At 35.9% G+C, this 12,447-nt stretch overlaps 1 protein-coding gene and 1 non-coding gene across 8 annotated transcripts in view; one reads left to right on the top strand and one right to left on the bottom strand.

The window, feature by feature from the left end:
• The window catches only part of Fbxl20 (F-box and leucine rich repeat protein 20), a 104,739-nt gene that overhangs the window by 88,913 nt on the left and 3,379 nt on the right, over positions 1-12,447 (bottom strand). The window lies entirely within an intron of this gene.
• Positions 7,313-7,419, top strand: LOC120884711 (U6 spliceosomal RNA). Its single transcript, XR_005727122.1, has one exon. It is a non-coding gene; the product is annotated as a U6 spliceosomal RNA (small nuclear RNA).

The raw sequence follows: 12,447 nt of genomic DNA, 5'->3' as shown, positions 1-12,447 counted from the left end.
TGAACATTTAGTTCTTAAACAGTGATTGGCTCATTTTCAAAGGTATTTCACTTAAAGATGCTAATCCAAAAGTCCTTCCTACCCAGATTACTCCTTTGGCCCACCTGTCTCCCACCCTTTGGGCCTGAAAGATAACAGAACAAAGTTCAGGAATGCAGGAAAGCTGAAAGAAGACCTTAGCTATAAAAAGGGGAACACATCCGCCCTTCGACCTATTCCACCTCTTGGGTCCCCTTCTTCCTCCGGAGAAATCTTTTCTGATATCCTTTAATAAAGTTTCTAAACTTGCCTTGGCATGCTTCTCTGGTGTTATACTTTAGCATTGGGGAAGCAAGGACTCATCACTGGTAAACAGTGGTAACAGTATCACTAAAACTAAAGAATTTACTAGTAAAAAAGTTACCTATAATTTTTTTTTCTTCTTCTTCTTCTTTTTTTTTTTTTTTCTTGGCTTCACAACTGTATTCTCTCACTGTTCTGGATGCCACAGTCCAAAATTATATCACTGGGCCAAAATCAAGGTATAAGCCAGGCCACAAACTCTCTGGAGGTTCTAGGAAAGACTTCATTCCTTGCCTCCTCCAGTTCTGCAGCTTTCTGTGGCTTGCAGTCACATCACTTAAACTATTTTTTTTTTTTTTTTTTTTTTGTACAGAGCATGAACCCAGGAGCATTTTCCACTGAGCTATCTCTATCCCTTTTATTTTATTTTGAGACAGGATCTTACAAAGTTGCTGAGGCTGTCTCAAATTTGTAATCCTCCTCTGTCAGCTTCCCTAGGCACTGAGATTAGAGGCATGCACCCTGACACCCAACTAAATGCCAGTATTCTTTAAGAGGAGGATTTCAATTTCTTTTCTTTTTCTTTTTTTTTTTTTTTTGAGTTGTAGATGGACAAAATGCCTTTATTTTATTTGTTCATTTTTATGTGGTGCTAAGGATCAAACCCAGTCCTCACACATGCTAGGCAAGACTCTGCCACTGAGTTACAGACCCAATCCCTCATTTTATTTCTTTTTTTAATTGTCAATAGACCTTTATTTTACTTTATTTATATGTGGTGCTGAGAATTGAACCCAGGGCCTCATACATGCTAGGCAAGTGCTCTAACACTGAGCTACATACTCCAGCCCCTCATTTTCTTTCTTTTTTTTTTTTTTTAATATTTACTTTTTAGGTATAGTTGGACACAATGCCTTTATTTTATTTACTTATTTTTATGTGGTGCTGAGGATCGAACCCAGGGACTCACATGTGCTAGGCGAGTGCTCTACTGCTGAGCTACAACCCCAGCCCCCCCCCCATTTTCTTTTAAAACCACTAAAGTGTAATATATTTCATATAAGCCGTGTGAGGATTAAAAAAAGTATAAAACTTCTCATGAAAAATGGTTCTTATCACTTTCCCATACATGTATCACAGCATTTACCAGAATACTAGATTATTTTTCTTACATGTAATTCTTCCTAACTAACTCCTCAAGGCAGAGACAGTATCTTGGAGCACCTTTGTACACCCAACACCTATCAATCTGACACACAGTATATGCTAAGTAAACAGAAGTAAACTCCTTCTAAGAGCATAACCTGGTTTTCTGTACTTTGATTTTCTGATCTCTAGACAAAGTCAGATAAACTATGAAATCCAAATATATTTGCTCTTGATAGCTTAATGGTAGCTTAGTGTGTTATGGTAGCTTTATTAGTGAAACAGAATGTATTTCATCAGGTAAATAAAATACATATACATTAGGTGCTGTACATCAGATACTGTGCTTTGTTTCTAGGAATAAAATATCCAAGATAAGAACTTGAGAAGATTGGTATTGATTTTATAATATGTTAAATGCATGGTATGTAAATGTATATCCCCTTGGAGATCGGGATGCAAATATAAAACACCTTTGTCTTTCCTATCCCAGTGTTTAACAGAAATGTATATTACTATCTCTTAGGAATCTTATATGAAACACTCAATTCCAGATTTACTCCTAATCCAAGGATAAGGTAGTTTAAAAGATGAGAATTGTGTCACTGGCAATATTGAAGATCACCCATGTTACCTGTTTATCTCTAGAAGGAGCAGCAGTCACAAGAAATAATGAATGAAATTTGGTTTTAATTATCTCTCCTTAATAATGTTCCCTTAACTTAGGGGGCACTAGTAACAAGCAAGAGTTTGATATCTGATTTTTTCTTTTTTTTTTCATTTTCTTTTCTCTCTTTTTTTTTTTTTTAAAGAGAGAGTGAGGGAGGAGAGAGAGAATTTTTTTTAATATTTATTTTTTAGTTGGCGGACACAACATTTTTGTTGGTATGTGGTGCTGAGGATCGAACCCCGGCCGCACGCATGCCAGGCAAGCGCACTACCGCTTGAGCCACATCCCCAGCCCGCGATATCTGATTTTTAACTAACATTAATCCAATTCCTATTATGATAGGAAAATAGATTATGAAAATCTTCTTTCAAAGCTGTAAAAAGAGTGGTTTTCCCCAAGGCTCGATGTGTGTTTGTAGTAGAACTAAGATTAGATCCCTTGAGAAAGAAAATTTTTTTTATTCTATATTGGGAATTGACCTAGAGACACTCACCACTGAGTGACATTCTCAGCCCTTTCTGTTCTTTTGAGATTCAGTCTTGTTAAATTGCTCTTCCACCTCAGCCTACCAGGTCACTGGGATTACAAGTGTGCACCACCAAGCCTGGCTCTGAAATCTTGGTTCCTATATATAGGCCAAACTTGGTAGAAGAGAAACCAGATGAAATTTATGGCCCTTAGAGCCTATAATCTACCTTTTGAGACATAATCTAAATATAATTATTCTAGGGTCCTTGCCTAGCATGTATGAGACCCTGGGTTAGAAGCCCTATACTATCCTCCCCAAAATAATAAAAATAAAATAAAATAGGGCTGGGTTTGTGGCTCAGCAGTAGAGTGCTTGCCTAGGACATTCGAGGCCCTGCATTCGATCCCTCAGCACCACATAAGTATAAATAAATAAAGGTATTGTGTCCAACTACCTCTAAAAAAAATAAATATTAAATAAATAAAGAGACAAGTAAATAAATAAAATACAATTAATCTTTCTTAAGGAATATGCTGGCCTCGGTAAAGTTGCAATTTTTTGTTGCTGTTGTTGGGCTTTAAAAAATTATATCTAGATTTGGAAAGCTTCTTTGTATAACATGAGTCAGCTGTGACTAAGAATACTGAATATTAATGAAGCCTCTTATCCTGCAGTTATAATTTTTTTTTTTTTTGAGAGAGAGAGAGAGAGAGAGAATTTTTTTAATACTTATTTTTTAGTTTTTGGCGGACACAACATCTTTGTTTGTATGTGGTGCTGAGGATGGAAACCGGGCCGCATGCATGCCAGATGAGCGAGCTACCGCTTGAGCCATATCCCCAACCCCCTGCAGTTATAATTAATGTTAATATGCTAGGAAAGTTATAGCATTAAATAAATGTTCTAATTAACCAAGGAGAATTCCAAATATACCAGTTTTCTTTTCTATATGTGGGTTGCAGAAGTAAATTGTGATGAATATTTTTCAACATGTGCCTTCCCTACCTGAAGAATATGCAATTTTCAAAAACCTTCTAAGGGTACTAGTAACACTACCCTTTTAAAAAAAATATATATCTCCTCTTATCTGTGTTCAGTCACAAAAAAAGTTGTAACTATTTTCTACAAATCAGAAAAGAAAGAACAATAATCAGTTTCTATGTAAATGTCAATTTACAATTTGTTGCCAGATTTTCCATTTAAGAGACATTTACCCATATTTGCCTAACAATGAGTACAATAACAGCTGGAGTAAACTTCATATTAAAACACTGCTAAATTATTATTGCTCAACTATCCTGATTAAAACACATAGATACTCTTATTTTATAAACCTAGTATATAAAACTGAATCAGATGAATAAAGAAATGATGTTGTACTCCCCCCTTTGTAAAAGGATTCTGTATTTAAATTGCATGTTCTTTTAAAAATTGAAAATATTGAAAGTCTATTTACAAACATTTCTACACAACATAATAATAGGCATCATTTGTTGAGCTCTTATTGTACAGTAAACAACTTGCTAAATGCTATATAATCATCATATATAATTTAATATAATCCAGTATTTTATACCTTTTTTAGAAACTGAAAATTTGAAACAGATTAAATAACTTGTCCAAGGTCATAAAAGACAGTGATTAGCAAAGTAGAGTTCAGCCTCAGACTTCAAAGCTAATGCTCTTAAATAGGTTCTGTATATAAATATAAACTGCATAAATCCTATGAAATTGAATCATAGTACATCAAACTCCATTATATCACACAATCATTATATCCACGTCTCACTCCCATGGCAAAGATGTTATTCAGTCAGCTTATACTGCAGATATTTTCCCCCACTGTCAGCCTTAGTTTTTCTGTTTATTTATTAGATTTCAGGGTAGAAACAAGCAGAAATTCAGGGGCTGGGGTTGTGGCTCAGTGGTAGAGCGCTCACCTAGTGCGGGTGAGGCACGGGGTTGATCCTTAGCACTACAAAAAAAAAAATAAATAAAAATAAAGGCACTGTGTCCACCTACAACTAAAACAAACAAACAAACAAGCAGAAATCCAAAGCAGTGTAAGATAAAATTACAAAGCTAATGGGCTTTTTTTTTTTAACTAGCAGTTAGAAATAAAGTAATTTAAGAACAATAGCAATAATTGACCATCTAATATGTTTAGAGGATCACAGAATTTTCATAGAAAGAACCTGAGAATTGAGACAACGGATGTCCACAGAGGTAACTTACACAAGGTCACCTAGGTACCAGTAACACTAGAATTTCATTAGAATGTATACATGTACAGAAATATACAAATGAATATGAGTACTTTTTAAGCCAGGCATGATGACCACACCTGAAATTCTTACTATTTGGGATGCAGTAAGATTGCTTGAGCCTAGAAATTCAAGGCCAGTATGGGCGACACAACAAGATCCTGTCCAGAATACTTTTTGTTGATACTGAGAACTGTACCTAGAATGGGTTCTACCATTGAGCTATACTCCCAACTCTATTTATTTATTTATTTATTTAGAGATGGGGGTCTGACTATGTTGCCCCAGCTGGCCTTGAACTCCTGGGCTTCAAATGATCCTCTTGCTTAAGCCTCCTGAGTAGCTGAAACTAGAGGTCCATGTCAGGCACCACACCAAACAAAAAGGATATATTCTAACACAGATCTCTGGAAATCCTTGCTAACACTTAAATTGTTCACCTGGTGGGAAATGCAAATCACCCTTCACCCTTTTCCTTTTCTTCACCCACTACTAAAGAAAAAGAGGGAAAAACAAAACAAGTTTTTTCTTGATAAAAGCAATTCAGGATACAGTGAGTTGATTACTTTCCTTGGGCCTATCAAACAAAGGTTCATATATTCATAAGAATAGGTACTCTACATTTAACGTGTCTTCTAAAAATATTTCTCTTTTCTTTTTGCCTACTTCTCCTTCCACATAAAATTCCTTACTCTGCAAACATAGAATACCCAGATTAGCCAGACCTATAGCATCTTATTAATGTAAATTTTAAGTAAAACTGATGCTTTTCCAGTTTACTCTTTGAAATGACTACTTAATTATATCAGCTGGCATTCTCCAGTAGATCAGAAATTCACAGCAATAAACACCACAGTACTTTATCTGGTTCATTTAGTTGTATTAAGTTTGGGCAAGCATTTGATATACTACCAGGCTCCTCCTCCATATTATTAGATATAATTTTTGACTTAGCACCAAAGTAATATCTAAAACTGATTTACTACTTCCTTTCATGGAATTCTATTTCCCTTCTTTAGTTTTGAGTAAAAATTCCTGACATTAAGGACAAACAAGAAGAAATCGCCAGTACTGGTTTTATATCTACCAAGTCCTTGCCTACCTGATCTAATAGGTGATTTTAACATTATAGCAATTTAAGAAACTGAGCAAAAATAAACTGAATTAAGTACATTTTATTTATTTCTTCTTGTTTTGTCCTTAATGTCAGGAATTTTTAGTCAAAATTTACAACTGTCAGATATAAAGCTTAGTAAGGTAAGGTCAACAGATAATCATAAAATCAATTTGAAAAAACATTAGACAAGGGCTGGGGTTGTGGCTCAGTGGTAGATAGCTCGTCTGGCATGTGTGAGGCTTTGGGTTCAATCCTCAGCACCACATAAACATAAATAAATAAAATAAAGGTATTGTATCCATCTACAACTAAAACAAATTTAAAAAAAACATTTGTGGGCTGGGGATGTGGCTCAAGCGGTAGCGCGCTCGCCTGGCAGGCGTGCGGCCCAGGTTCCATCCTCAGCACCACATACCAACAAAGATGCTGTGTCCACCGAGAACTAAAAAATAAATATTAAAAAAAAAAAATTATCTCTCTCTCTCTCTCTTTAAAAATAAATAAATAAATAAATAAAATAAAAAAAAACATTTGTAACTCACATGCCTACTGTAATAGTTATTCGATATTTTCCAAAAATAACTATCCAGTAAAGTCATTCTCTTAACAGAAAGTCTTCAAAAGCTAATGGAAATTTGTTTGGTATATATTACATTTTTATATATTTGAATATATAATTTTCACTGACAAGTGACCTAAAACATAAAAATATAAGACTCCAAAAGTGCTTTGTTTTTGAAGCTGAAACCAAGTAAAAATCCTATGGCATAGTACAGTATCACCACCTATTGTTAGTTGTGAGTAAAATAAAACCATTTTATTAAATGAATTCAAATGCATTGAGACATAAAACTATATAATCACCGTTGGATGCATTTGGGAGAGGGTCTAATCTAAAAATTCACTAAGTCTGAATGATCACATACCAAAACAGTGTAAAGATGCAGAAGCAGCTAAATTTGGTAGCATAGGGGCATTTTTTCTTCTCCTTCCCTCCCTTAGATTTTCCTGGTGTCATGGAATTTTTTACTTTGAACATCTAAAAATACCCTTCTAAAACCACAATAGTATACTAGTTAGATTACTAAAATTTTCAACTCAGTTTCCAATCTGTCACCAGTTGGGAAAGAGTAATCTAAGGAACAGCAATGAAATCCTTAGGCTATAACAAAGGTACTTATTAATTTGTAAGGAAAAATGAGACCAAAATTTGAAACAAGACAACTGTGGAGATTAAAATAGAAAGATTTTCCCCAGCAACTGAGGAGTCTGAAACAGGAGGATCACAAGTTCAAAGCCAGACTCACCAACTTAGGCCCTGAGCAACCTAGCAAGACCCTGTCCCAAAATAAAAAATTAAAAGGGTACTTGCTTCGGCAGCACATATACTAAAATTGGAACGATACAGAGAAGATTAGCATGGCCCCTGCGCAAGGATGACACGCAAATTCGTGAAGCGTTCCATATTTAAAAAAAAAAAAAAAAATTAAAAGGATGTGGCTCAATGGTTATGTGGCCCTGGGTTCAATCCCCAGTACCAGATGCTGCTGCAGCTGCTGCTGCTGCTGATGATGATGATAATAATAATGCAAAAAATAAAATAAAATGAAGATAAAACATAAAAGTACGAAACTTTAAAAGTGTTCATTCTCTAACAGAAATACTGAATCAATGAATGAAAATCATCATAAAAAGATTATATCAAAGAATATAGAATGTAAACATCAAGAATAATTTTCCAAAGTTTTTGCACAGTGAAGACTATTAGACAATGGTTTTCAATTTGTTAACAAAATTTGTTGGATCTACTAATGCCCGTCCCACTACAAGGATTTTTTTTTAATATTTTTTTATTTTTTAGTTGTAGTTAGACACAATATCTTTATTGTATTTATGTGGTGCTGAGGATCGAACCCAGGGCTAGGTGAGCACTCTAACTCTGAGCCACAACCCAGCCCCAACTGCAAGGATTTTTTTTTTTTTTTTTTAAAGAGAAAGTGAGAGAGGAGAGAGGAGAGAGAGAGAGGGAGGGAGGGAGAGAGAGAGAGAGAATTTTTGTTTTAATATTTATTTTTTAGTTTTCGGCGGACACAACATCTTTGTTTGTATGTGGTGCTGAGGATAGAACCCGGGCCAGGCGAGCGTCCTACCGCTTGAGCCACATCCCCAGCCCCACTGCAAGGATTTTTAAAGAATGAAACAAGTCCAAGCTATGTTGGTGCCTATAAACCCAGCTACTCAGGAGACTGAGGCAGGAGTATTACTTAAGCCCAAGACTTGGAGGCTAACTTGGATAGCATAGGGAGACCACCACCTCAAAAACAAACAAACAAAAAAAACAGTGAGGTGGGGCACACCTATAATCCAAGTTACTAGGGAGTCTAAGGCTAGAGGATCAAAACTGGAGGCCAGCCTCTGCAATTTCAAGACCAGGCACAGTGGTACCATTCCTATAATCCCAGCAATGTGGGAGGCTAAATTAGAAGCAAGCAGTAGTATCACAAATTTAAGGTAAGCCTGAGTAACTCAGTGAGACCCTGTCTCAAAATTATAAACAAACAAACAAACAAAGGACTGGGGATGCAGCTCAGTGGTAGAGTTCCCCTGGGTTCAATTCCCAGTACCAGGAAAAGAAACAATGACAATTTATAGGATTCTGGAACAAAAGTTACTTGAATGATTTATTCTAATTCCCTTGTTTTGCAGAAGAGAAATGAAAAGAAATAACCAAAATCCCAGTTAGTCCATGGCAAAAATTGAGATTAACGAATATCCAGGTCTCTTAACTCCCAATGTAGTTTTTTTTGTTTGTTTGTTGTTTTTTGTTGTTGTTTTTTTTTTTTTGGCATGCCACCTTTTATGACTTCTATTATTTTGGATAAATTGAATTGACAAAATGAAGAAAGCAGGAAAAGAACTATGACAGCCTAGTGTTACAGAACATGTGATATTATAGATTTACAAGAAAAGCAGTGAGATATAAGGAATAACAGTAACAAACATGGATTTAAAATGCATATTACTTGGAGCATATTACTTCCTAACTTACATGAGACTTAACATCTCCAGGCACAAATTAAATTTTAAAATGATATGTGAATGTCAGCTAATATTACCACTATGACATTTTTTAAAAATGTTAGGCTTTTTTTTTTTTTTTTTTTTTTTTTTTTTTTTAAAGAGAGAATAAGAGGAGAGAGAGAGAGAGAGAGAGAGAGAGAGAGAGAGAGAGAGAGAGAGAGAGAATTTTTTAATATTTATTTTTTAGCTCTCGGCGGACACAACATCTTTGTTGGTATGTGGTGCTGAGGATCGAACCCGGGCCGCACGCATGCCAGGCGAGCGCGCTACCGCTTGAGCCACATCCCCAGCCCCAATGTTAGGCTTTTTAAAATTTTTTATTTTTAGTTGTAGTTTAACACAATATTTTTATTTTATTTTATTTATTTTTATGTGGTACTGAGGATCGAAACCAGTGCCTACAAAGAGTGCTCTACCACTGAGCCACAACCCCAGCCCCTAAATGTTAGGGTTTTTAATGAGCCCTAAGTAAGGTAGAACTTCCCCCTCAAGAGTCAAAATGTAGCTATTAAGAGTATGACAAAGTGAAAAAGTTTAACTGAAAAAAATCTAAACTTGAATCTGAGGGCCCGTCTAGATATTTCCCATAGGATGTTAAGATAATGTTATTTAATGCACTTAAAATGAAGGGTAGACTCATTCTTTTTAGAGCAAACACAAAACTAAATATACTGGATGAAGAACTTTAGGAAAGCACATTCCCACATATTTTATGGGCTTTATGGTGAGTTATGCAGAACAGGATAAAGAGTGGAATTTTTAAAAATGCAGACTGAAATCTTGGCTCTCCCACTTTTAACCTGAACACATATCAGGCCCTCACTTTCCTCAACTGTAAAACATAATTGTGAGAAACAGAACTGAGATGGCTGGGGGTGTGGTTCTGTAGTACAGCACTTGCCGAACATGCATGAGGCCCAGGGTTCAATTCCCCACTCAACCAAAAATAAATAACTGAGGTAAAACATTTTGCTCAGTCCGGGTGAGACTATCAATAACTATCACTAAATTTGAAAGGAAATTATCAAAATTGGCCAGAAAAGTTCATTATAAGTAATACTGTAAGTATTTGAACAATGAATTTCATTTAAGTGACTAACACATTTTAATATATTCTGTCAATGTATAAAGGATATTTATTGAATATATATTTAATGCCAAGGTAACAAAGGAAGGAATGACATCTAGATTTCTTTTAACTATTCAACAGTAACAAACTACTAGAATAGACATTTACTCTGACTATTCTACAGAGTGCTACATATCTGGCCACTCTCTTGACTTACTTATTTATTTGATACTGGGGATTGAACTCAGGGTCACTGGACCATCAAGTCACATCCCTAGCCCTATTCTGTATTTTCTTTAGAGACAGAGTTTCACTGAGTTGCTTAGCACCTCCCCCGTTGCTGAGGCTGACTTTGAACTCCCGATCCTTCAATCCTTCGGTCCTTTGGCCTCAGTTCCTCTAGCCCCTGGGATTACAGGTGTGTGCCACAGCACCAAGCTTAGTTTTAACTTCCATTTTTTAAATATATTTTTAAAAAATTGTAGTTGGACACAATACCTTTATTTTATTTATTTTTATGTGGTGTTGATTATCGAACCCAGTGCCTCATGCATGCTAGGCAAGCTCTCTGCCACTAAGCTACAGCCCCAGCCCTCCTTTTTTTTTTTTTTAACTGCAGTTCTATGCCCGTATGTGAGATTAAACCATGTGGCCTCCAGATACAACTTTCAAAAGCATACAGAATAAAACATTTCCTATAAGATGAATCATCTATGGAAAGATCATAAGTTTGAGTTATTCACCGCCCCCACCAAATTTTTTCTTTTTGTATTAGTCCTAACTGCTATTTGAAATTAGTCATTATTATTTGCAAAAACAGTGAGGTATAAGATTTCCTACACTCAGAAAAATTCTCAAAGATCAACTATTTACAATCATAAAAATTACCAGCTATTTAAAAAGCAATCTGGGGCTGGGGATGTGGCTCAAGCGATAGTGCGCTCGCCTGGCATGCATGTGGCCCAGGTTCGATCCTCAGCACCACATACAAACAAAGATGTTGTGTCCGCCGAAAACTAAAAAACAAATAAATATTAAAATTCTCTCTCTGTCTCTTTCTCTCTTAAAAAAAAAAAAAAAGATGTTTACAATCTACAAAGCTTAAGGATCCCCAACAAACCTCAAGCGCGATGTATAACTACTGGAATGCAAATCACACCTAGGCTACTCACCATTAAACCAGAGAAGGCAGTGGAAAGATGGCAGCCCCTCCACAATTGGCAGTCTTAACCAATTGCAATTAAAATATTTTAAAAAAAAATAAAAATAAAAAGCAATCTGTAATTTTGAGGTGTTTGGGGCTGGAGCTTGTGGCTCAGTGGTAGAGCTCCTACCATGTAAATAAATGGAATTGTGTCCATCTACAACTTAAAAAAAATTTTTTTTTTAATCTTTGTTTCAAGGCAGGGTTCGCTGGTGCACTCCTGTAATCCAAGCGGCTTGGGAGGTGGAGGCAGAGCCAGAGGCGGAGGCAGGGGGATCTAGAGTTCTAAACCAGCCTCAGTAATTTAGCAGTGAGGAAGCAACTCAGTGAGACCCTCTCTCTAATAAAATACAAAACAGGGCTAGGGATGGGGCTCAGTGGTCGAATATCTTTGAGTACAATTCCCAATACCCTCCCCCAAAAAAAACTGTTTTAGGATTGGGGATGTGGTTCAGTGGTTAAGTAGCCCTGGGTTTAAACCCTAGTACCCCACCCCACCCCCCCAAAAAAAAGTTTTAGACATGAAAAGCCTGTCTTATTTACCTATATCTTTTATTGAAAGTAAACACTTGAAATATTTTCAATAAATTTATTGCTTTATAAGAGGCCTGTAATGCCAGCATCTTAGGAGGCTAAGGTAGGAGGATCCAAGTTTGAAGTCGACCACAATCACTTAGTGAGGCCCTAAGCAGCTCTGCAAGACCATGTCTCAAAATAAAAAATAAAAAGGACTGGGGAATGTAGCTCAGTTAAGCACCCTTGGATTCAGTCCCCAGTATCAAAAAAAAAAATAATAAGAGTCTAATTGACTGGCTGTCTTATTACTTATAAATTAGATCAACAAAGAGATAAGTAGTTTTAAGAAATACTCAGATATTGAAAATTCTAACAGTTCATCTAGACATTATTCATTTTATTCTGACATTGAACACTTCACATACTGATTAATTTTTGGCTTATAAACACTGTAATCATGAACAGTATAAAGGTTCAGGCTGAAGATGTGTTTCAGTGGGGCAGTGCTTGCCTAACAATGCACAGAAGTAAAAGTAAAGGAGGTTTCTCACCTTATTCTTTTCAGCTTCTCAGATCATTCTTAGAAAGCCTCAGCTGCCTGCTACATAGTAATCAAGGTAAATAGCTAC

Source organism: Ictidomys tridecemlineatus, chromosome 3, assembly GCF_052094955.1.
Source record: "Ictidomys tridecemlineatus isolate mIctTri1 chromosome 3, mIctTri1.hap1, whole genome shotgun sequence".
NCBI lineage: Eukaryota > Metazoa > Chordata > Mammalia > Rodentia > Sciuridae > Ictidomys > Ictidomys tridecemlineatus.
Note: the sequence above shows the minus strand (reverse complement) of the source record. Positions and strands in the feature narration are given on the sequence as shown.